The sequence below is a fragment of the Mobula birostris genome, chromosome 14, assembly GCF_030028105.1.
Source record: "Mobula birostris isolate sMobBir1 chromosome 14, sMobBir1.hap1, whole genome shotgun sequence".
Classification (NCBI taxonomy): domain Eukaryota; kingdom Metazoa; phylum Chordata; class Chondrichthyes; order Myliobatiformes; family Myliobatidae; genus Mobula; species Mobula birostris.
In genome coordinates, this window is record NC_092383.1 from 71835789 (window position 1) to 71857840 (window position 22052).

At 40.8% G+C, this 22052-nt stretch overlaps 1 protein-coding gene across 6 annotated transcripts in view; it reads left to right on the top strand.

Annotated features, from left to right (window-relative positions):
- LOC140209516 (copine-8-like) overlaps positions 1 to 22052 on the top strand; it is a 669962-nt gene that overhangs the window by 631694 nt on the left and 16216 nt on the right. The window lies entirely within an intron of this gene.

Genomic DNA, 22052 nt, shown 5'->3' on the forward strand with positions numbered 1-22052 from the left:
AATGTGAGAAATAAAAAAATAAGAGCCATTTGAGCAATAAAAATTGCAATAAATTTTGCAATTGCAATTAATTGAGAAGGAGAAAAGAGTGATGAAGAAAGTTTGGGTTTTGAGAGCAGAACACAGGGAAGTTAGGTAATGCATTCTGCAGATAAACAAGGAAAACTCCATAGAAGAATAAAGGGAAAAGGGAAGAGGTGTCTGCTTCCTGTATAGAAATATGTGACAGAGAATGCAAAGAGGTCAATGTGGAACACATAAAAAGCAATTAGGAAGGCAGCAAGAAACAATGAAATTCTATTATTAAGAGACGTAAAATTCCCAAATATTCCATGGGGAATCATCAATATTTTACAACAATTATCTGTTGTCCCATGCTCTGGGCACTGTAGCTAATTGTAGTGTCTCTACTATCTATATTCATTGAAATCAACTCCAGACAAAGGATGTTCCTCACATGCATTACATATTTTGTTCAATCACTAATGAAAACTGAAACCAAAGCTAAGCTTCAGCTTTTGACTAATGACTCAAAGTCTTTTCCAGTTAATGGGAAACAGTGAGTCGCCATTGAACAGGAGTGGCCGTATTTCCCCACATGGTTAGTGCCTAGCAGTTTAACTCTACTGCTTGAAGTGGGAAATGAAGCTTCATCTAAACCTTATATAGGTCAAGGTTTGAAGCATATGTTGGGCCCAAATGAAATTTTAACTCACTTATTGAAACATTCCTCCTGCTGAAGTTATCGAGAATTCACAAAGCTTCTCTCCTTTGATTTAAAAGAATCCTTAGTGGAGTCCAGTGTACAGCTTTCTCCACAAGGATGATTTGGACCTGTCCAACCCATGGTTCCCATCTCTTTCCAACCATGGATCCTTCACAACAACGTGCCTCCCAGATTTGTCTCATTACTCAGTCTTCTCAGCTAATATCCAGCTCCATAAACCAGATGCTGTTTTTCTCCAGAAACTCCCAAGATGCTGAAAGGCACCTTATAGTGAAGTCCAGCAGCTAAAATTTTGCTGACTGTTACACACTCCAACTTGGGAATGTTAAAATCACCCTATCAGTAAAAATATGAAAATTATCAGAATACCCAGAGGGAAATACTAATACCTACACACAAAATACACATTAAGAATTTTTTTTATCTTTGAATAATTATTTTGAAAAATAACCCATCCAGAAGCTCCATTTTGAAAAGCATCTTTGATCATCATCTTCACGATTACGCATGTAAGTTATTAAACTCAATTTCCTTTATGTGACTCATTTTTTTATTCAGTGTTATTACTGTGGATTGCAAGAGTGCTTAGATTCCAGTTACATCATATGATTTCTGGAATTCAAAATAACCCAAGAATTGCTCTCAAGTGAGTGATTGAAAAATTCTCAAGGACATTATGGATAAATTTTAAAATTATTTTCTATATCACAAGTGTGTTTGCAGCTTAATTTTCATGACATCAATGAAAAAATGTTAGATTAGATCCAGGAAAGACTGGCATGGGCTCACAAGGCTAGCAACCTTGTGGACAGCACTCACAAGAGGGCACCACTCAAGCTACAACTGAACATGAAGAGCAACACCCCCAGAGTATCCTGAGAGGCGGGGGAGGATGAGAGACTCAACAGGACGGTCATACCGGCAGCAGCCAGGACAGGAAACACGACTACGAGGAAACTAAAGCAAACAACACTGACCAGAAAGGAATTCAGGGTGAGGTGTCATTGCAGGAAAGTCTGCAAAAACATCAGAGGGCTCAAGATACACTAGGGCAAGTCTAGATGTGGATCAATGGTGACCCAAGTGCACTGCACGGACTTAGTGAGACGAAGGAGAATTCCAGCCAGGAAACACCCCACAGAGCTGAAGATCTCTCTGCAGTTGAGTCACCTCAGCACCAAACAACAGACCTAGTGAGTTCCTCTTTGGCTACCCCAATCCATTTGTGAAGCAAAGACAGGATCAAATGGCCTAGATCAGCAGTCCCCAACGACCGGGCCGTGGACTGGTACCGGGCCACAGAGCATGTGCTACCGGGCCGTGAGGAAACGATATGATTTGGTGATATGAGTCAGTTGCACCTTTCCTCATTCCATGTCAAGCCCACTGTTGAGCTTGAACGCACATGAGGTCATTACCCGCGCGTCATCCATGTCAACGCAGGAAGAAGATCAACTCCTCGAGCTTGCAAATAACGGCGGGCTAAAAAGTATGTTTGACATAACATCGCTGCTGGAATTCTGGATCAAAGTCAAGGCTAAATATCCTGAGATAGCCATGAAAGCACTGAAAACGTTGCTTCCGTTTTCAACATATCTCTGCAATGAATGCAACGAAAACTAAATTGCAGAATAGACTGGACATAAGGAACCCCCTTCGAGTATCGCTGTCTCCCATCACCCCTCGATGGGACCGTCTTGTTGCAGGGAAACAAGCCCAGGGCTCTCACTGATTCAGCGATATTGATGTGTTGCAATAATCTTATATGTTCATACGGGGAAAATATGTGCTGTGTGTTTAATATCCAAACGTTACTTAAAATGTTATGATGCTACTGACTTACTTATATAATCATATAACAATTACAACACGGAAACAGGCCATGTCTGCCCTTCTAGTCTGTGCCGAACGCTACTCTCACCTCGTCCCACCGACCTGCACTCAGCCCATAACCCTACATTCCTTTCCTGTCCATATACCTATCCAATTTTTTGTTAAATGATAATATCGAACCTGCCTCTACCACTTCTACAGGAAGTTCATTCAATACTTACTTCAAGCTCCCCTGTCCTCCCTGGTAATTGACTTATCACTATATTCATGTGAGGAAAATATGTGCTGTGTGTTAAATATTAAGTTCGTCAGATAAACCCTTTCAGAAACGAAATTGAGTGTATTAGCCACTTATCACCTATATTCCGGTTGTGATTAACAACCCCCCCACCCCACCCCCCAGAACAGAATCATCAAAAACGATTTGTAGGAAAAAAGCAGCATGTGCATGCATGCGCAAGTCACGCATGGGCACTGGTGCCCGAGCAAGGCTTCATGGTCATTGTAGTCTTTCTGGGGTAAACACAACGTATTTGACTGCTACTCTTGTCTGTTGGCACCCCTACCCCACCCCAACCCCCGGTCGGCCAGTCCGCAAGCATATTGTCAAAATGAAACCAGTCCACAGTGCAAAAAAGCTTGGGGACCCCTGGCCTAGATCATCAGACAACATCACCTGGATGCAGTTTGATGATGATCTAGACAGCATCCTGGAAGTTGCCTTAGCAGGTCCAGAACACAGAAAGATCAACTCACTTACAGCCATAGTGTACAATCTAGCTAAGGAACGATTTGGCCCAATGGAGCGGAGAAGCCAGCCCGAGTTATCGTGGCAACCAAATAGGAGGGAAAAGGAGATTTGTCGCTTGAGAGGCGAATTAAAGGCGTTCAACAAGAGGTTTAAAACCAGCTCACCGGCCGAAAAAGAAGGTATCAAGGACTTAATCAGTATGCTGCGGGAAAAGCTGTGCAAACTCCGGAGGGCGGAACATCTGCGACAGCAAAGAAGGAAGAAAGAGAAAAGGCGAGTGCAGTTTGTGAGAGATCCATTCAGCTTCACCAGGACTCTTCTCGGCCAACAAAAATCTGGTATACTATCCAGCTCGAAGCCAGAGGCAGAGGAGCTCCTGCGGGAGGCACACAGCGACCCACGGAGGGGTCAGGGACTAGGAACCAATCGGGCTGTGCGTAGACCGGAAAAACCATCAACTGAGCTGAATGTGAAGGAGCCTACATGGCAGGAAATCCAGGACATCATCAGAAAGCTAAAGCATCAGCTGCCCCAGGCCCAAGCGGCATACCTTATAAGGTGTATAAGAAATGCCCAAAACTTCTTCAGAGGCTGTGAGAAAGATCTGGGCCAAAGATACTATTCCATCAAGTTGGAAATTGGCAGAGGGATGCTTTGTTCCAAAGGAAGAGGTTTCTTCCACAATTGCCCAGTTTAGGACAATTTCTCTCCTGGATGTAGAATGTAAGATTTTCTTTTCTGTGCTTGCAAGAAGACTGACTTGTTACATGACACAGAACTGCTATATCAACACATCCATCCAGAAAGGCGGTATTCCAGGCTTTTCGGGGTGTCTAGAACACACCTCAATGATTAGCCATTTGATCTGTGAGGCCAAGCAGAAAAAAGGCGACCTAACAGTTGTCTGGTTAGACCTCGTGAACGCCTACGGGTCTATTCCACATGACCCCATCCTAGAAGGACTCGACCACTACTACATCCCAGTGGCTATTCCAGACATGATCACCAGCTACCTAGGAGGATTCAAACTCAGATTTACATCAGCCCATTTCACAACTAGTTGGCAGGACCTCCAGGAGGGGATTCCAACAGGGTGCACCTTCTCCCTCACCCTACTTATTATGAGAATGAGCCTCCTATTATCTGCTGCAGAAGATGTAACCGCGGCCCGATGCTGGAGTCAGGCATTGTTCAGCCAGCTCTACGAGGATTCATGGACGACATCACTATGGCAACTGTGTCACATGTCCAAGCAAGATGGGTATTGGAAACCCTGGGTAATGTAGCCACTTGGGCGAGGATGTCCTTCAAGGCCAAGAAGTCCAGGTGCATGGTGATCAGAAAGGGCAAAGTTACTAGCAAGTCTAGCCTCCAAGTTCAGGGTGAGGTCATCCCTTCCATTGAAGATAACCCGGTAAAATGCTTGAGGAAGTGGTTTAATGTGTCACTGACAGATGGGGCCAATGTCACCAGTGCTGTGAAGCAGACAGACGAATGGCTGAAGATGTTCGACAAATCCAGACCCGGGTAAATTCAAGACCTGGCTGTACCAATACGGCATTCTGCCCGGGCTTCTCTGCTCTTCACAATTTATGAGTTCCTCATGACTGCTGTAGAGGGCACCGAGAGGAAAACCAACAAGCACCTGCGGAGATGGTTGGGAATTCCCCCAAGCTTCTCTTCAGTGGGCCCCTACATTTGTTCTGGGCAACTGCAGCTTCCCCTGTCATCTGTTGTGGAGGAATTCAAGGTGGCAAAATGCAGAGCCTTATTAAGCTTGAGAGATTCCAGTGATGTCTTGGTAAAGCAAGCAGGCATTACAACCAGATCTGGGCGCAAGTGGGCAGCCAACGCAGCTGTGGAGAAGGCAGTGTGCTCTCTGAAGCTGCAAGGTATCATCGGCAACCCCTGTGTCGGGCGCCAAGGCCTCGGCTCAGTTCACTTCCAGAAGTGGGGAAACGCTAGCATAAGGAACAGGCGAGACATGGTACAGGCAGAAGTACAGATCCATGAGGAAGAGAAGCGGATGTCAAAGGCAGTGGAACAACGGTCCCAGTGTACCTGGACAAAATGGGAACTGCCTAAGCGCAAGATCTCATGGACAGAGTTATGGAGACTGGAGCCCTTCCGTATTTCCTTCCTCTTGCAATCCGTGTATGAAACCCTTCCTTCACCGTTACATCTGTACACATGGGGGATGAGAGAGGACCCGAACTGTAAGCTCTGTGGTCAAAAGGGGACACTGGCTCATATACTGTCCGGGTGTAAAACAGCTCTAACTCAAGGACGGTATAGGTGGTGCCATGATAAGGTGCTCCTGGCTCTTGCTGACTCACTAGAGCGGGAGAGATGCAAGAAGAGGACAGTAGGATGGGGGAAGAGGCAGAATGAGTCTCTTGTTGGATTTGGAGTAGGCGAGAGGAGGGAAGCTGGAAGCCAGGAGCAGATGGGCAGTGATTTGGCCACTACTGCCGGCCCACCAACTGGAGAGTGTCGTGGTTAAGGGTCGAAACACTCTGTGAAGGTTGGGAACCACCTGATGACATCTGCTCCTGGCTGAAGGCTACGGTTACCTTATAAGGTAACTGGAGAATGCACCCTAACAGGTGTATGTAACAAGCAAACAAGTATGGACTGCAAGGGTACATCTTCCAAAATTAATGTGTCACTAATTTACTTGTATAATTTGAAAATGATCAATACAGTATTAATTTCTTACACCATGATATTTATCCTATATCAACATTAAACAAATTGAATATCTTATGAAGCAAACATTTGTGCAAGATTTACATTGTACTCTCTGAAAACCTGAGCACAGGAGAAAATTCAGAAGGGAAATAGCATACCCATTCAGCATCTTTAAAGTAATGAAAGATATAACGTTCCTCACAAAGGAGAACCATACGTATATCATTAGATGAGACTGGAGAGAAAATCAATGGTTTTTGATAAAACAAAGTAATTTCAGGAAATACCAACAATTACAATTTAGGGAAGGCAGGTGAGGTTGAAGCAGTTTAAGGCCCTTCTGTCCTTGTTTGAAAAGAGGAAATGGGATTGCACAGCATACCAAGTGGGGAAAATCTTGGCTGAAGTACAAACTTAGGGAGTAAATAAAGCTTTCCAAAGATGTGTTACAAACAATGATGATGGCTGAGTGTGTCATTTAAAACAAGATTTAAATGGTGTCATTTTGATTAATATGGATATAATTGAACTCAGGAACTGATGAAAATAAACATTGCAGTAGAAGACTGGTAGTAACATATGCATGGAAAAGGCCACAGGAACATTCAGGGCACACAAACAAAAAAATGATGATGTTGTGGAGATGGAATGAGAAATGATATTGAGACGGAAGAGGGTAAAGAGGATGGAACGCCAGGATCCAAAAAGCAAAGGCACCAAATGTATGTGGAATTCAAGCAGGCTCTGGTCTTTTAAATGTTCAGTCTGAGAAAGTTCCAGCCATTATGTTGAACTGTAGGTGCTGTAGGCAAAAGAAAAAAAAAACATAGAAAAAGGAGGTACAGGAGCCTTAGGACCCACAGCACCTGGCTTCAGGAACAGCTCACTTACCTCAACACTGAACTGATTTCACAACCTTTGGACTCATTTTCACTGATTGTTCAACTCATGCTCTCAGTATTATTATTATTATTATTTGAGGGGTTTTTTTGTATTTACACAACCTGTCATTTTTACATAGGTTGTCAGTGTTTGTGTGGAATTGTTCATTGATTCTATTGTTTTTCTTTGTTCTACTTCGAATGCCTGCAAAAAAATTGAACTCATGGTCCTGACGAAGGGTCTCGGCCTGAAACGTCGACTGCACCTCTTCCTAGAGATGCTGCCTGGCCTGCTGCGTTCACCAGCAACATTGATGTGTGTTGCTTGAACTCATGGTTGTCTACATTAACATATACAGATTTCGATAATAAATTTACTTTGAACTTTGAAAAGAAAGGTATCATAAGTTTTATTGTGGTGATAGAGAGCTGCAGGCTATGGACTAATACTGTAATGCCTAATTGTAATGTCCGTTAAATAATCCCGTCATAAGAAGAAATTGTAAATTGGGAACCATCAAATTAGTAGATAAGTATCTCTCTCCCGTCTGTGGCATGACCTCCAAGAGTGACATGAATTACTTCATCTGTTTCTCTTACCAGCATGTTTTTCACCTCTAAAGGGCATTGCTGGCTTTTAGTGGTAAAGAAGCCCAATATATGTCCCACAAGAAGGCATAAGACATACTGCAAATACACGCAGCACCTTCTGTACCTAACAGAATGGCCATTAAGTGTATGTCGGTGGTCATCTTCTGTTGTAGGCCATCTACTTCAAGATTCAATGTGTTGTATGTTCAGAGATACTATTCTGCACACTACTATTGTAACATGTGGCTGTTTGAGTTCCTGTCACTTTCCTGTCAACTTGAACTAGTCTAGTCATTCTCCACTGAACTCTCTCATTAACAAGGCATTTTCACCCACAGAACTGCCACTCACGATGTTTTTTTTTTGTTTTTTGCACCATTCTCTTATAAATTCTAGAGATTGTTGTGCGGGGAAAATCCCAGGAGATCAGCTTCTGATTTCCTCAAATTGATACTCAAACCACCCTGTCAGGCACCAAAAATCATTCTACAATCAAACTCACTGGATCACATATCTTCCTCATTCCGATGTATGGCTTGAACAACAACTAATCCTCCTGACCATGTCTGAATGTTTTTATGTGTTGAGCTGCTGCCACATGATTGGTCCTAGCCTGCACAACATCAAGGAGACCGTCAAGTACGTCATCCCACGTTAAGGACCCCCATCACCCAGGACATGCCCTCTTCTCATTGTTACCATCAAGGAGGAGGTGCAGGAGCCTGAAGACACCCACTGAACATTTCAGGAACAGCTTCTTCTCCTTTGCCATCAGATTTCTGAATGGAGAGTGAACCCATACACACTACCTCACTATTTTTGCTCTGTTTTGGTGCTACTAATTTAATTTATATATCTTTCTTGTTGTAATTTATAGTATTATTTATTATTATGAATTGCAATGTACTGCTGCTGCAAAACAACACATTTCAAGACATATTCCAGTGATATTAAACCTGATTCTGATTAGGTATTTGCATTAATGAGCAGGTGTACAGGTGCACCTAATAAAGTAGCCACTGGGTATATAATCCCTGAGGTAACATCATCAGGTGTGAACAATATTGACTCTTTTATTGACTTATAGGCCAGTGTAGAGTGAAAAGATTTCTACTAATAAAATCGAAACCAGTGGAAGCACACTCCTTTTGAGAATTGAGCTCCGAAGCTATTAACACTGCTGAATGCTGTGCTAGAATGTTCTGCAGAAATCCATTTACATTAAATTGGTTCCTGCAGTAAACACAACCCTTAAGATTCAAAGGCAGTGCTGATCAGCATGGTGTGTCACTGTCCAGAATATGTCTACAAATATAGCTTGCTGCTTAGCAGTGAATGAGCAGCTGATGCACACATCTATGTGACAGCTCATTTTCTTCTTCAGCAAGTTTTTACAAAAAAGAAACGAAAGAAGCAAGCAGGCGGAATTTTATTCAACCAATAAAGATGTGAAGCTCTACTGCTTGTTAAATTGAGGATAATCTGGCCAGCTGAGAGCAAAGGTCCAACTTCATCTCATCAGTCATTTCCTTCCACTTGGCATATCAGTGTCTCAGTGGTATTGTTCCCACTGCTAAATGGATTTTGAATTACAGTTCATATTTAACATGTATTTGCCTTGATTCATACCAAGAAAATTTCATGGCTTTTGTCTCTACAGTGAGAACAGAATTGGTATCAATCATTTATATACCAAGCCTAAATGTCAATTATAGCAGGAATTCTCAACCTTTTTACACCATTCAGCTAGGTGTCCATGGACACAGGTTGGGATCCCCTGAGTAGCTGAAGCAGCAACCAAATAAACTGGAAGCCCCTGGTGAAAGAGAATGACAATGGGTTTATGGTTCAGAATGCCTGAACAACTTGGCATCAGAAACGTAAACAGACTTCGCTTATTCCTAATTTTCAATGGTTTTATTATTATTGGACTCCTAATTTGCTGCAAAAGCCCAATTCATCATCAACAAATCGAAGGGGAGAGGCAGTAATCAATGTAAACTAATGAAGGTTTTGCTGGGGAGCCATCGAAGGCTTCAGTCCCGCCAATATTCACTTGAAATAAATACCAACTTATCACCAATGTAATGTGAGGGCACAGAATGTACTCTGGCTGGATATAGAGAGTATTGGTGATAACATCATCTTTCACTAACCAAGTTCTTGAAGTCCTGAAGGAGGTAGCCCTCAAACTGGACTTACAACTGGTGGTGAGAGAACCCAACATAAGGGATAAATGTGTGGGAGCAAAACCTGACCTCCCCCAATATGATGAAATGCAGAGAGAATGGAATTAACAAGTATATACAGTGTATTTTATAATTAATACACACAGCAGCCAACATGCACCGGGGACAAGCGAAGAAGTGTTCCTGCTGGTTGGTGGGGTACCAATCAAGCCGGATGCTTTGTTTTGAATGGTGATAAGCTCCTTGTGCATTATCGGAGCTGTATTCAAATGGGAAACTGGGTGGCATTCCATCATGCTACGACTTCCATTTTGTAGATGGTGGAAAATCTTTTGGAAACTAGGAGGTGAAGCACTTAGAATACATACCCAATCTCCGGTTTACCCTTTTAGCCATGGTGGTTCATTAGACTTTCTTCTGTTGGAGGTAAGGGAACCTAGAACAAGGATTGGCCGAGAACAAGAAGCTGCAGTGAAAAAACTAAACTGCAAAAATATCAGCAAAAGACAGAGCAAAAAAAAATCATACAGCCTCTACCAGGTCTATCTCAAGATGAGGCCTGCCACTCCAGGCCTTCTGAGATTACTTCCTTTTTCTGCACATTTTATTTCTTGCTCATCAGTGACCATCCTTTCTGCATAAGGTCAGAAGTAGAGGCGTTCACTGATTTTTGTACAATATCCAGCTCCATTCACAACTTCTCAGCAAACGTGGCTGCCCATCCAGCAAGACCCAGACGACATTCAAGTATGGGTGATCTGTTGCAAGCAACATTTATGGCGAAACATGTCCAGAGCATCATTACCTCCAACAGAAGAGAGTCTAATGAACCGCCTTAATATTCAATAGAGGTTCCACTGCTGACACCCCACCATGAGCATTTGTGGGAGAACAGAAATTCATTGAAATACCATGGCTAAAATGGTAAACCAAAGACTAGTATCTATTCTAAGTGCCTCACCTCCTAGTTTCCAAAAGATTTTCCTCCATCTACAAAATGGATTTCATAGCATGATGGTATGCCATCCAGTTACCCATTTTATTGCAGTTCCAACAATGCACAATGAGCTTAACACCATCCAAAACAAAGCATCCTGCTTGATTAGTACCCCATTAATCAGCCAAGACACTTCTTCCTGTGTCCCCAGTGCATTTTTACTACTGTGTGTACCAACTGTAAAGTACAACTCTCTCAGCAATTCCTAACCTTACAACTACTATCGCCAAAATGGACTAGGACAGCAAGTGCATGAAAGCACCACTACATGCAGTCATACAGCATCATGACTTGAATATATTCAGCACTCCTTCATTGCCACGTGGTTTCATGCTTGGAACTTTCTTCTCAACACCACTGTAGAACAATAAACACAAAATACTCTGCAGATGCTGGGGCCAAAGCAACACCCACAACACGCTGGAGGAACTCAGCAGGTCGGGCAGCATCCATGGAAATGAACAGTCAACGTTTCGGGCCGAAACCCTGTAGAACTGTTTCCATCACAAGGAAGAAAATAACTTGAGTCAATTCACTACAACTTCCCAATTGAAAATTAGGACTAGGCAATAAATAAACACACGAGATTCCGTGGGTGCTGGAAATCCAGAGCAACACACACAAAATGCTGGAGGAACTCAGCAAGTCAGGCAGCATCCATGTTCATGAATAAACAGTTGATATTTCAGACAGAGAACCTGCTTTAGGACTGGAAAGGAAGGGGGGAAATGCCAGAATAAAAAAGCGTGGGGAGGGAAGGGAGGATAAACTACAAGGTAATAAATGAAGCCAGGTGGTTGGGGGAGGGGGAAATGAAGGAAAAAGTTGGGAGCTGGTAATTGGAAGGGCTGATGGCAATATATGCAGACTTGGCCCAGGTACACTCTGATCCCAACAAGTGAATAACTGACTACAAAAAAATACGACACAGCAGCAGAGCAACACAGATGCACATATTAAATGTGGTAGCTGGATTCTCTCAGCATAGAAGCCATAAGTTAGATATTGATGAGTCATGGGGGACTGGGTTGGAGTGCGTTGGAAGAGCTTAGTTGAAAATCCATTACTGGTGGTGGAGCTCGGTGCTGGTGATTGGTATAGGGAGGACTGCCAGTGTGTAAGTGGGAAGGTCAAAGTGTATTCAGCATCCAAGGTGGAGGTAATTGCCATCTTTCTACTTGTGAAGCGGTAATCTGAGAGATGATGAGGGACATCAGAGGTAGGATCTTGGGAAATAGGAGGAATTACAGAGCACAAGATGGCAGACATGCAGATTGTAGGGTCACCGGGCCTCATGGAGATTAAAGAACAGGCAATTATCCCCTCACTACTCAGACCATTGATATCAGGTCAGGAAAGCGAGTGGCCAACTGATTTTACCAAGTGATGCAAAATGATCTCAGGGAACAAAGAAGTTCCTAACTGAAATCTCTTACCATCTGTGTTTGGGATTTTAGTATATTAAACTTTACTCAGATCCATAGATAAGTTTCAATTGGCTTTTCCATATATAAAAGATATCGTGAATGTAAGTAGTTATTAGTATTGATAACATAACTCATTTTATATTCATTGTTTTGAATAACAAATAATTCAAAACTATGAATTACACGATGTTCTTCGCTGGGCGCAAGCCTATTGGAACTATTCAGAATCAAAATCATATTTATTATCACTGATATATGTTGTTAAATTTGTTGTTTTGCAGGAACAGTACAATGCAATACATAAAAAACACTAAGTTACAATAAGAAATATAAAAACAATAAATAAATTGAGCAATAAGAGAGAATAGTGAGATATTGTACAAGAGTCCGTGGACCATTCAGAAATCTGATGGTGGTGATTGTCACATCAGCCCGTGTCCTGCAGATGAGGAGATTACTTGATCAGTACTTAAGCAGTGAGCAAAATTATTCTGAGCATTTCAGATTAGTTACAAGTATTGCAGGAAAAACCATAGCTTTTCTCATCCACAAAAATGTTGTGATCAAGATCTGTTCTGTTGAGTTGGAATATTAGAAGATATAGAGAGCTGCAGTGGGTCTCACACCAAAACAGAAGTATTCTTGGAACAGTAATTTGGATTATGTTGGTTAGATCCAGCAATAGTCTCTAAGGTACATTGCTATTTCAAAAAGTAGGACACTGATGAGTAGTAACCCTAATGAGATCAAAATTAAGAACATCCCTTCAGTGAGTAAGTTTGCACTGCAAGACAATGGCAGTGCAGTTAATGACCAAATTCTTCAGCTGAGATAGAATGTTGTCATTCATTGAAATGTCACACAGACAATGACGTCTGCCCCTTATATTTGTCTTTTGTGCTACTGATACTACAATACATTTTACAGGATAGTTGGCTTCCAGGTAGTTCACAACAATTCTTGTCACAAATTAGCTATCTTTCGGAGTGCAGTAATTACTCTGTTTATCATACAGGGATATACTGTAGATCTGATATGTGTTAAAGAGAGTTAACAACTAACTCTGCATATTTTCTTTAAGTGATGAGTCTGTCATTTTTATGGAATGATGCGTTTTACCATTTTAACTTATATTTTCAAGGAACTTAAATGGTGCTGACGGGGCCAACTTATTCTTCCTTTTCAGAGGATGGTAGGGTTAACTGTAGTGCTGTGGGCCTGGATTATGTACAAGTCGTAGAGTATAAATATGCCCAATATCCTTCCCTTAAAGTGAATTGTTAGAATTTTACAACTTGGTAATTTTATAGTCACTATTACTGATAAAGTCACTTTAATTTCAAATTAAATACAGTATTTAAAATTAAATGGCAAACCTGATTTCATCTTGAATATTCAGAGCTTGGATTGTCAGTTTTGTAATCTAACCATGCTGCTCACTATAGACTTGAAGCATGCAAAGTAGGAATGTCAGGCTGATTTGCAGATCTATCATTTCTTTAAGCTCTATAATACACACAAGTAGCTCAGGTATTTCTGCAAGATTTTATGGATAAGTTAATTCATTCATTCATTCAGTCAAGTAGATCCATCTCTATAAGACTTCAAGATTGTAATTTCATTTGTTTTTTTCCAAACATAATACAATGAAGGCTGTAGCTTAGAATCACCGACCATATTACACATTACACAGCACCTTTTGCTTTGGGATTTCTTACATTGATGATTTATTTATAACCATGAGTTTTCATCCACACATCCAGTACTGTCAGTGCCAGAGGTATCACTCCGGCATTCTGAAACATTTGCAGTCTCAAAGCGGGTCAATATTGATATTAATGTAACCTGACACCTTACAAATGATCTACCAGCAAGAAACGAAAATGTGCAAAACACATTAACTGATTCGATTGCTTTACCTTGAAGAGTCGTTGTGTTGAAGTCAACCTTACCTAAATCTGGAATCCCTGTAGAAGTTTCATTTTCCTCCTTTTCAAACACTAACCACATTGTGCATGATCATATTATTTCACACCATTAGAATGCTAAATCAACATGCCTAAAATCTCATTCACATTGGTTCTTGGCTACATTTGATTTTGTAGTCCCACAGGCCCACTCAAACCCTAGGCCCAGCTGTCTCAGACCTGCAGTGAGGTGGAACAGTCTGCAAACAGGAACTATTACCTAGGCAACGGATCACAGAGCCCCTTCTCCAAGCTGTCCTGATGGTCTTTTGACATCTCTCCACTGAACAACTGTACCTGGCACTGAACAATTATACCTGATGATTAGGGACTTTGCATAAGGATTTATGTTTTTTTAATAAAATGTATTTAAAACAAATAGAAATATTAAATTGACAACACATACAAAATGCTGGAGGAACTCAGCAGGTCAGAGCATCTATGATGAAGGGTCTCAGCCCGAAACACTTCCATAGATGCTGCCTGACCTGCTGAGGTCCTCCAATGTTTTATGTATGTTGCTTTGGATTTCCAGCATTTTCAGACTTCCTTGTGTTTATAATAAATTAACATGTATTTGTTGATTTGTGACAGTGATACATTCTTGGAAAGTATTATGTTAACAAAATTTTGAAAGTTATAAAAGCTGGGCAAGGTATTTTCCTATAGTGTATTCCTGTGCAAAAAAAACACCTAAAAACAGATTCATAAATCAGAGGTAGTTATGACAAAGTCAACAGCATTACAACATTTTACATATAATGTTCATAAATTGATCAAGATGTGTACTTGAACATACGTTACAATATCACAATTAGTTTATAGTATTATGGCTGATGAAAATAAAGAGAAAGGTTATATCTGTTATTTAACAAATACAGACTTTGCATCGTTTGAAATGGTAACACATTTATAAACAGGAAACAATCATGGCTTCTAGCTCTACACTTGAGCGCGGCCTCCCAGTTCACCAAAGTCACCTCTAGTTTGCACACTGGGAACTGAAGTTCTTTATTATGTATACATATAACAACACATCTTCCACTTTTAAAGAAAACAAACACAATAGTATGTCGTTATAAGCCTGCAAGACACAATAATGCTTTCCAGCAAAGATATTTACATTAACTTCAATTGTAATAAGCAAATAGTCTCTTATTCACTCAGCCACTCTCAATCTGGCTCTGTGATGGCTTAATGATCCCTTTTGGACTGCTATTTGCTTCTGCAGATGTTTTGCTTTCACTTGCTGCATTAATACCAGTGTCCTTTTGAGAATTCTGACCTATGTGCTCATTTCTTTCACGTCCTTCTGCCAAGATCCAGTATGTTTGTCTCTGTTCTTGATCTTGTTGTGTGACCATAATTCACTCCCCGTGCTTCATAATGGAGCCTATTGTGTCACACACACAGGAACTGGCTTTAACTGGTGTGTTAACATGAGAGAGAGAAAAACAACGCACATGCATAGATAACAGATCGATACATCGTGCTGGGGGGGGGGGGGTGGTCATTGTTGTCATTGTTCCAAAAGAAATAGATCCATACATTACACTTCCTCCTCCTTTAGACCAATGCGATGTAAAACTATATATGTACATAACATTCAATTCCCTTCTGTAAACCCATATTCCAAATAAACATGCTTTCACAATGACAGTCCATAACTAACTTCACAGTTCTGAAGGTTCAATCTTCTGGGTGGTGCTCTGTTTCTTTCAGGATAGAAACTCTGGGCCTGTGGAGTGGCATCAGCTTTGGTAGGTGTCTTGTCTAAGACAACGTTCTCAGTTTCTGGTGTCACATTACTGTCAATGACATCATCACTGAGAGGTAAGTCTGGTGACTGTAATGTGTTTGTCTTGTGGATACAGTTGACTCAGTTGTGTTCTTCAGTTGAGCATCCAGTATCTGGTCCACATGACATTTCCATGTCTGATCCCCAACATTCATTGTGTGCATCAGTGATCCTATCCTACCAGGGGTCGACTTGTCTTCTCAGTAATCACGCGCTAGGACTTCCTGGCCAGTATCGAAGCTCCTTGCTGCTTTACTTGGCAACTGGCTGAACTGATTATTTTGCACTTCCCATCCATAGATCTGGTTTCAGGAGATGTATGAGAGATCTCAGATTCCTGCTCATGAACAACATTGCAGGTGTTTGATTTGTCATCGCATGAACAGAGTTCTGATACACAAAAAGGAAGTTGTCCACCTTGTGCTGTAGAGAAATGTCCTCCTTGTCCATTGCTTTAATGGACTTCTTAAAGCTTTAGATAAACCTTTCAGCTAAGCCATTCATTGCTGGGTGGTGAAGAGCTGACTTGAAATGTCTGATGACATTTTCTCCAGGAGCAGTCAGAATTCTTCTGACGTGTATTGTGGTCCGTTGTCACGCACAGTTTTTTCTGGTAAGCCATTTCTGGTGAAGATAGTCCTCAGGGTGGAGGCAGTCTTTGCTGAAGTGGTTGACTTCACAGGTATAACCTCCAGCCACTTTGAATGAGCATCCACAGCAATCAGAAACATGGAGTCCATGAAAGGCCCAGCAAAGTCAATACGTACTCTTTGCCATGGTGGTGGCGGTCACTGCCACGGGTGTAGTGGTTCCTGTGGGGGTGCATTTTGAACTTTTGGCTTTTGGCCAAGTCTTCAATCTGTTTATCTACTCCTACCCACCACACTTGGCTCCGAGCGAGACTCTTCATCTTGACTGTACCCAGGTGTCCTTCATGCAGGTTTTCTAACACAGCTCTGAACTACATCCATGTGGTCAGTAAGTCTTTGCACAAGTTCCATCTGATTCTGTCTCCATTCACAGAGGTTCTCTGTTGACTGTGTTTCAGAGATATCAACTCCTCCTGTTGGCTTGTATAGAACTGTTGCTGTCCTTCTGACCGAGGTCTCCCCATCTTCCTTTTTATTTTTCCTCCTCAAGTTCCGAAAGGATCATGGAGATTTTTTTGATTTCCAATTTTTAACTGAAATTTGATGAGAGACAGATTTTGAACAAGAGCTGCGTAATGTAGAAGCAAGACTGGCAACTTCCCCATCATGATCACTCTGTTCAACACTGGCATCCTGACTGTCAAGCTGGTGTAGCTGATACGGATGTCTACGGAAGCCAGAGTTTTTGTGCTTCTCTTTCATAACAACTCTGGAACTCTCATGGATGCTGGAATGAGTTTCTCAAGCTACATCAGGTAAGCATCCATACCCTCAAAGACATCTGTGTACGCTTTGTTGAGTGTAGCCTGATCACCTTTGGTCTGTGAAGGGACTACCAACACTCTTTCCACCAGGTTGAGCTTTTCATATGCCTCATATTGGCTGTAATCTCTTATCTACAATCAGTAACTGTGCTTTTAGGTGCTGCCTTTCGTGTACAGCCCCCTTTCACTGGAACGTTCTCTCCAGTATAGCCTGTCACTTGTAACTTCACTGGGTATATCTTGTTCTTTACTTTGAGAGTCTTATCATCATCCATTGGCAACAAATTCACCTGGGCTCCAGTGTCAAGCTTGAACGGAATTACTGACTAATTCAGTCACTGGAACAATCCATTCGGTTTTACCAGCACCAGCAGTCTGCAGGAAATTTACAAAGACTGCCTCCATTTCCTCAGCAACTGTGTTTTCCTTTTTCTTGGTAGCCCCAGCTTTACAGCACTTTTCAAAATGATTCTTCTTCCCACAGTTATTGCAGGATTTCCCATAAGCAGGACACATTGTTGGATTGTGCCTACTTCCACACTTGCTGCATTTACTGTTTGAGCCTACCTTTTTACTATGCTGTAGCTTTTGGAAATGCCTTCTGCCCTGCCCCTCTGTTTTCACAGCGTGTACTGTTGTTTCTGTTCTGTGCAGCTCCATAGCTTGTGCTTGTGTGGTCTCCGCTGCCCCATATATATTGATACCCTTTTCTAGTTTCAAATCTTTTTCACAGAACAAGCTTTATCTTAGCCCATTATCTGGGATTCCACAAACTATCTTGCCTTTGACTAGTGAGTCTCTCAAATCTCCAAAATCCCAGGACTTACTCAGTGTATGAAGCTCAGCTAAGTATTGGTCAAAGCTGACACCTTGTTTCTCTGTTCACAGGTAAAGAACTGATACCTTTAAAACATGATGTTTATACTTGGGACAAAATACTCCTCAAATTCTGTCATCAGAGTATCCAATGTCAAGGCTGCCTCATCAGCTTGAAAGTTGTCATAGATGTTCAAAGCATCTTCGCCAATTGCATGCAGAAAGATAGATGATTTCAGCTTTTCATCTGCCCCGTTGGCTCTGCTCATCACTAAATATATAGTGAATCAATGTTTGAAGCGTTTCCAGTTATCAGCTAGATTGCAGTAAACTGCATAGCTGTGGGAGGATGTAGGTTATCCATTACAGAATTTTTTGGGCTTCTCTGTTGCTGAATCCGGTAAACTTTGGCAGCTTCAAGACACAACATGCTCTCTGGGCAGCAGCTTCTCTCTGACGGAAACAACGTCTCTTTCTTAGTCGATTGTGGTATTTATTTACACACCATATTTAGACCTCATGCTGACTTCTAGCACCATGTTATGCTTGTTCTTTTAACAAAGACAAACTTCGCATGGGTTTAAATGCTAGCACATTTATTAACAGGAAACGGTCATTGCTTCTAGCTCCCCACTTTAGCATGCGCTCCCAGTTCACTAAAGTCACCTCTGGTTCCAGGTGAACCGCCCACATTGCGCATGGGAACTGAAGTTCTTTATTGTGTACACACATAATAACACAAGAAGCAATCAAATCATTTACCTATATTTATTTCAGTTTAGATTGGTAACCCCATTCAATTTAGTATGGTCCACAAGCTAGGACTGGCATACAGGTGAGGGACCTGTTCAAAGGCACCAGGCATATAGTGTCCAGTACATTCTTAAATTCTGTGTTGTAGTGCACAGACACTGATGCCTGGAATGTGTCAACTAACTATTACCACAATGTGGCTCACTGTTAAATCCAATATAGCCCATCTGTGTTGATTCAGGAGATGTTGTAAAAACCTATTATGAATCTGCTAAAGAACTTCAGTGTCATTTTGGCACAAACTTGTCTGCTCACCTCAACCAAGAAAAAAGTTAAAATCCCCATTACCTTTAATCAAAGTTAATAACTCTTTATTTATGTATTCTAGCAATTAACACATAGTACCAGGTAGTTATACATAACTCTCCCTGAAGTTTTATTTTTTTTCACTTAATTATATCATTAATGTTTTGGCTGCCTGTCAATTCTTGTTTTATTCACATTGTTGAAATTATTTCAACCTTCAACACTTCCCCAAGACTACTTTACTTCCTCTAGCATTTTCCTATATTTACAAAAGAGACCTGCTTAACATTAGTTAATTCTAAATTGTATTTTAACTATCTAATATATGACAGGTCAACAGCCATGATGGGAAATATTAGAGGGGAAGAAAAAGGCTCAAAGAAATAATTGAAAGGGTATTTTTACCTTTATGTAGTACCCGGAGACAATTTTATTGAAAATAGATGAAAATAATCAACACCTTATTTTTCATTAATTTCTGATTATTATTTCCTTTTAACTTCACCAAGTTTACACAAACTCAAAATCAGTAGCTTTATTTTAAAGGCCAGATTAAATTAGTTGGATAACTCACGATTATCAACTGTCCCACTGTAATTGCATCAATAGAAAAAGTAAATTACCTCCAGATGACATTTTATTTATTGCAAGTGAATTTGATTTTATGAATATAAATTGGTTTTGATTTTAATCAATCACCATTGTTTTGAGACTCATAACCAATTCAATTCTGTAGGAATACAAAATAAAATAACAAGTCTAGATAGCAAGCGTACATCTGTATTCATTTGGTTCTTCTGCTAAGGCTCTCTGTTCACTATTGGACTTTGCCTTCAGAGCCTAATGTCAATGATGTTTGTTTCAATGTGAATATTTTGGCGGTGGTCCAATATAATGCTATTAATTTCCTCTTGCTCTAACATGCATTGTTTACCCTTCTGTTTATGCTTTCCATTTATTATTTCTCCTAATTGGTATTTCCTTGATTTAACGCTGTAATTTTATGTGAAGCAAGCAGAAGTTTCGACAGTATGAACTGCTCAGTTATCCAAACTGTGGACAGAATAGGAAATCATAACAAATTCTGAACAGATTACTTACTGTGAAACAACACCCAAGATGCAGATATAATACACTTGCCTCTTGTGCTATAAAGAATCCAGTGTAAATATTTATTTTATTGGATGAAAAAAAATCAGAGTGAAAGTTTCTGGTTGCTTAGGCAACTTTAGGACATAACCCCAAACAAGATTACAGGCGTCAAGCATTATATTATTAGTTGCATATAATACCACATCTGTAATTAAAATCCCATTTCTGAGTGGGATTACCAATTTAATTCCAAACGGTTACTGATCCACATATAAAGGCCCATCTAAAATTGCTTCATTCTATCATGAAAATAACAGCATAACCCTGTGAAAATACATCAGACTTTATCAGCAAACAACAGGGGTAATTTTCAACTTATCTCTGAAGCATAAAATGGGTTGGATGCTGAGATTTTTGTTTGCATTGTCGTGATGAAAAGAGCGTGTGTTCAGTTCCTGGAATTAGCCTCGAAAGCAAATGACAGATTATGCTCCATTGGTAGGTTGCAATTGGCTTTCTGTGTGTCAGTGAGAAATGGTTTATAGAAAATCAATTTCTTATGAAGTTATTAGAGGAAGTCAATAGTACAGTTAAGTGGCCAAACTTACTGTAAGTGGGTGATTTACCTTTTAAACATACATAAAACAACATGGCAAAAAAGGAGGCCAAGCAGATCACCGGGTGTGTGTCAGTTCCCCAGAGATAAATCCGGATAGTCCCACTCACTCTTCCTTCCACATTTCCTTGTGCCTTTTTCCTCCATTAAAGTATTTATCTCTTTTCCTTTTGCGAGTTATTATTTAATTGACTCCAATGCCTCTGAAACCTAATCACACACCACACATAAAATGTTGTCACATCGGATCTCGGTGCAACAGCCAGCTGCACTAAATACAATGACTCCCAAAGCACCTGCATGTCTGGCCATTGCTCGCCCACCCTCCCGGCTGGTCTGAAAATGAGAGGTGAACCACACAGAAACAGGTCGAGGAAGAGAGGAATGGAAGGAAGTGGTAATGGTGGGGAGAGCAGAAACACCAGCAGGGAGAAGATGGTTGAATGACCTGTTACATTACATTCTATGTAATTTGGCTGTGCAGACCAAGTTAATGGTTATATTTAAAGCAGAGATTGATAGGTTCTTGATTAGTATCAACATCAAATGTTACGGGGAGAAGGCGGCTTATGGTCAATCGACTTGAAAAGTACAGACATATGGATTAGCAGCAGCCGTAGACCATTCTGCCTTCGAGAATGCTTTTCTACTTCACAAGATCATTGATAGGGTTCATAGAGAGATACAGCACAGAAACAAGCCTTTCACCTCTCTGAGTCCATGCTGATCATCAGCCAACCATTCGCACTAATTCATCAATCCCATTTTTTAAAATTTTTGGTGATCAGATTGTATCTTGGACTCTATAGTCCCATCTACTCACCTGCAATCTTTAATTTCTTTGTTAATTAAGAATCTATTCACTTCTGTCTTTAAAACATTCACCCTTAGAGAAATACAATTCAAAATCTCTTGATTGTGAGAGAAAATGTTTTGCTTCTTTGTGTCCTAAATGGGCAGCCACTTACTTTTAAAAAATGACTCATGGTCCTAGATTATTTCACAAGATGAAACATTTTTTTCTTTCAAAATGCACCCTGTCAAGACCTCTCAGATCATATGTGATTCAATCAAGTCCCCTCTAACACTTCTACACTCCTGTGGATGCAAAACATTTCCACATATGACATTAACCCTTCCAGATATTTGTTTCATAAACCTTCTCTGATCTTTCTGCTGCTACACTATTAACATTATTTTCAT